Genomic DNA, 4780 nt, shown 5'->3' on the forward strand with positions numbered 1-4780 from the left:
GAGTCTCCGGGCACCATCTAAGCCTTAGTTTCAGCAGACAATTGTGCTTTTAGGTTTGCCACAGAGTCTTACACTACCGTGGACTGAGGCTCCAATGGCAGCTTCATTTTCTCAGTCTTTGCAGTGTTGTTTGGCGAGGTGCACAGGGACCTGTTGGCAGGGCTGCCGTGAGGGGTCAAGGCATCACCCACACTGAAGCCTCAGGACATGTCTCCTACTGTCATTATTGTGTGAATCTTTCTTCCGAAGTGTAATATGTTACATGTGTCCTACACTCAACCACCTATTAGATATTAAGAAAACTCTCTTTCCTCGTCTTGTTCAATAAAAAGAAATATAAACAAAAGTGATAATCCTTCCTTCCATGCTCGACTGGACTTTCTGGTGGGAGAAGTCCCTGGGCTGGCCGGCCCTGAGGTTGGGAACCGGGGGTTTGAGGCTGACCGGTGAGCAGGGCCAGACAAGGGGGAACGGACAACTGAGGATAACATAACAGGACGACGCAGGGCGTGGGGTCCGCCTCTCCCCATTAACTCCTCACCTCGGAGGTTGTCCCGACGCTCTTGGATAAGGTGGGAGCCGGGTGGGACTCAGCTCAGGTACCTGGATGTTGGAGAAAGTTGGGAGAAAAATTGAAAATACGTACACTAGAACATGAGTTATAGTGGGATGGGCATTCCATTCTTAGTTATGCCATCTTATCACTGTGCCAGGGAGACACAGAGGCCGTCCTACTGCTTCAAGCCCAGTGAATCACTAATTCTGCCTGGTGCAGAAAGATCAGAAACCACCGATCAGAAAATAACAAAGTTTAATGGAAGTAGTGGGAGATTAGATCAAATAGTAACAACTTCACATCCTGCCTAAGAGAAGTATTGACTGCAGCATCTTTTCTCATAGGTTCTGCTCTCAGAACCGCGTCCTGCCGGGCCCAGTGGACGGCGGGGGCCTGTCCTCAGGGGAGTGGAGGAAGGGGCTTCACACTGTGGCTTTGCCAGCAACAAGCCACGAGTGCGGGCAACTGGCATCTCACTAAAGGCAGGGCAGATGGGCATCTGTGAAAGGCGGCAGATTCCGCCCCCCTGGTAAGGATTCAGAATTTCTTTATTAAAAGTATTAGTAACAGCTAAACGAGGCCACATGTAAGGGTCTGACCCGAGATGCTCATTAGATGATGTAAGGTCCTCACTGTTACTGCTTTTGCTGGTGACTCAGCTGCTTCCCACGAGGAAGGAGGGGAGCTCTTCCGGCTGCGCCCGAGCAGGGGATGAGGAAGGGCCCTCGAGGCTGTTTGTGGCCATTCCCTGGAGGAAGGTGCTTCCTGCCCTATTGGTGACTGACGCCTTGCAAATGCTCCCGCAGCCTGAGAGGCGGAGGCAGTGCGAGGGACTCCTCTGAGCCTCCTCGTCATCACGATGAGATGACGTGTAGGTTTCAGACGCGAGCGTTTGGGCGCTGCGAGCTCGTGGAAGGGTGAGCGGGGCAGCCCCGACTTCCACGGCTCCCCACGGCTCAGGGTGGACTCACTGGCTGTGTGCATTGGCCAAACCCGGAGGAGCCCTGGGTGGTCGAGGACAGGCCCATCCATGCGTCCCCGGGGCCGGCTCAGGTATGGCTCGAAACTCAGGAGAAGGCAGAAGACGCAGCTTGCCCTGGGGGTATCCCGGGGGGGCTGGCAACCACGGTCTTCTCCCTGAAACCCGGAGGCTCCCAGGGTCGAACCCGAGGAGGAAGCGCCTCTCACCCTCGGGCTGCAGCCTGGCACGGGGCCCAGAGATGCTGCTTACAGCGTGAGGCGGGGGGCGCACAGCGGCGGCCGCCAGTCCCTGCAGCCCTGGGGCCGAGGGCCGTTGCCGGGGGCACGGGTGCCGCATTCAGCAGCCCCGCGTCCGGCCTGGTGAGGAAGGAGCCCTGGACTTACACACCGGGCCCATTGGCGGGCCTGGGCCACCCGGCTCGGGGTGTCCGTTCGGGTGACCCCTGCTCTACTCACTTAGCCAGCCTCTCCCTTTGTGGGCTCCTTGCATCTGGAGGTGGTTCTGGGACAGTGAGCTGGGTTCGGAGCACGAGTCCTGGGTCCTGGGTGTGGACCGAGGCCCCTCACTGCCTAACGGCCCCGCCTCGGAAACTCCAGCTTCAGCCGCCAGAAAGAGGAATTGGGGGGAAATTTGTAAAATTGTCTGGCACTGAGGAAGTGCTCAATGAAAGCAAATTAATTGTTTTGACCCTGCCAACCCCCAGCGTTGCTACGAGGTCTTCTAGAAGTTTAATTCCGAACTCCTGTTAAATAGTATGTTTATCACCTTTATCATTATCATGTTATTTGTATGTTATTTACAACAGTTTCTTATTTGAGACGCTCCGCCCACACTGTCCGGACACAGAACTGAAGCCAGCATGATTTCGTGCTAGTCCTCTGATTTCACAGGATCATTTTATTTTTCCAGGAATCTCTTGCCCAAGCAAATGGCTTGACCATTCCTCCCGGGAACTTCCATGGAAGCGTCCACAGTCTCGCCCCGAGGGCCAGAGATCCGTCTCTGAAAGGCCTGGTCCTGCTGGGCCATTTATGGACAAATCCCACGTGGTCTCTCATCCTCACCGTCCCTGACCTGGGGACCGGGTCACACCTTCATTCACACCTGGGGACCCGGCCCTCTGGCCAAAGGACTCAGCTGGACAGGCCGGGCCAGCCCACCTGTCACCCTTGGCCTCCTTCACAGACACACGCCTCCCGGGCTAGGGTCTCAAGGGGTCTGCAGCCTCCTGCCCTGGACGGTGGGGAAGCTCCGGGGGCCAGGCCGGGGGCCCAGCCCGAGTCTGACTCGGGGTCTCCTCTCCTGGGCCTTCAGAGGCACCCCCTGCTGGCGCTCCGTCTTCCTGGTGACAGTGAGAGACTGTTGTCCATGGCTGTGACCCCAGAGCCCCCAGATCGAGGAAGGGCTGCTTCACAGCCTCCCTGAGGGTTTCTCAGGAAGCTCGTGGGCTGCAGCCCCTTCTCAGGCTGGCGGCCACAGGGCAGGTGGTGTCCTGTAGGTGCCGGCGTGTCCCATCCCCAATAGCCTGCTCTCAGGAAGTTTCTCTTCCATCAGGAGGGACGTGCTGGCCCCACAGAGGTTGCCCAGGCTTCCTCCTCATGGCTTCTCCCGAGGAAGCACCGCATCTTCGTGCCGGAGGACGTCTGCCAGCTCTTCGTGTCTCCTGAGTCCCTGAGGGGAGGTGTGGGTCGGGCTGGGATCCTTGGCGCCTGCCTGACATGACCTGATTCGCTGACACGTGTTCAGCTGTTACTCAGGTGGCCTTTCTTGCAAGGATGAAAGCATCCACACTGTCCTTCCTCTGTCTGTCTCTCCGTCCCTCCCTTTCTCTGTATTTTCCCAAGTCTTGTGCCATCAGGTAGCTATTAGGAAATCTGCTTGAGGAAAGCAGGCCCTTCTCAACTGTCATGAGTTCTATTTGGGTTACGTAACTTTTACTTGGGTCTTGGCCAAAGATCGCTTTTATTGGGAATCAGTTATTACCGCTAAGTAGTACTTTCCTAATGCTTTTGGATATTTAAGAATCTTTATCAGAAGCAAACAGGACACCAGTAACTTTTGGTCCTTTCCAAATAAAATAACTTTGTCCAATTGGAGCAAAGAATTTATTTCAGTGTTAGGACAAATTTTAATTGTGTTCTTTATAATTCGCTTATTTGTCCCTCAGAAGGGGTGATGGCCTGCAAGGACGTGTCACTAAATCAGATGTGGAAAACGTCTCCAGGTTTCGGGACAAAGGCATTTCCCACCCTGTTGGCATCAGAACCAAGGTGGGAATTTCGAGATGGGGTGACAGCAGGGAGGTCCTTGCTGGGCTCCTGGGGATGTAGAGAAGGGCTGTGTGAGCTCACCAGCTGGGACTCGACATCACAAACAGCGCATCCACCCAACAAAAACAAATCTCTGCTTTTGGAAACATCCTAAGTTATAGAAGCTCCGTGACATTGAAAGCGAATAAAAATTCTTTAAAGAATGCAAAAGGAAATGAATTTTCTTCCAAATAATATCTCACATGATATCATCTAAACATGCTGGGTTGGGTTGTTCTCCTTGGCAATGGAGTTAATTTTAGTTTTTAAAATTCGTGGTTCATCTCTGGATCCCTTTCTGTCAGTTCAGGGTATCATCCCTTTGATTTCTACAGAATTTCTAAGATTCTTCATTTCCGATTCCAAGAGTTCTGGTTTTATTGCTGTAGAACAAAACAGCATTTGATGGATTTTTTTTTTTTCAAGAAATGTACGACCCATACTACATTCTTCCCCCTCATGAGTACATTCTCAGTACTTTGAGTTCAATGGCTGGGACTCTCTGAGTTGGAGGAAGCGGGGGCCCAGGTCAGCTGTGCCCGGGGTCCCTCCGGTGCAGGGTCAGAGGCCTGTTTCCCCGCCCACGCACTCACCACCCCTGGGGGATTAGATGTGGTGTCTGGCCGAGTCCTTGGCTACACGCGCACAGCAGAGCCCCTGCGCTGGCTGCTGAATGGAGGGCACCCCGGAAGGTTTACACTGACTGTGTGACCATCACACACGAGGTGCGTTGCTGAGAGCGAGGTCTGACCCACCAGCAGAGGCGTGGAGTCGGAAGCCTTTTCTCGGCGGCTTTGGACGGTCGCTTCGAAGGCAGCGTGACTGGGCAGCGTTGAAAGGTGCAGCCCCAAATGGCCGGACTGCGAGTTTGAAAGTGCCGCCCCCGCGGGACGGTGCCTGTTCGGATACACTCGACTGCTCCGTGGCTGTCTG

The 4780-nt window shown here is 54.4% G+C and overlaps 1 long non-coding RNA gene across 1 annotated transcript; it reads left to right on the forward strand.

The window, feature by feature from the left end:
• The first annotated feature begins 1321 nt into the window (after window positions 1-1321).
• On the forward strand, window positions 1322-4372 carry LOC132508247 (uncharacterized). Its single transcript, XR_009536488.1, has 2 exons — window positions 1322-3295; window positions 3706-4372. It is a non-coding gene; the product is annotated as an uncharacterized LOC132508247 (long non-coding RNA).
• Window positions 4373-4780: the final 408 nt, after the last annotated feature.

Source organism: Lagenorhynchus albirostris, chromosome 17 (genome assembly GCF_949774975.1).
Source record: "Lagenorhynchus albirostris chromosome 17, mLagAlb1.1, whole genome shotgun sequence".
NCBI classification, from domain to species: Eukaryota; Metazoa; Chordata; class Mammalia; order Artiodactyla; family Delphinidae; genus Lagenorhynchus; species Lagenorhynchus albirostris.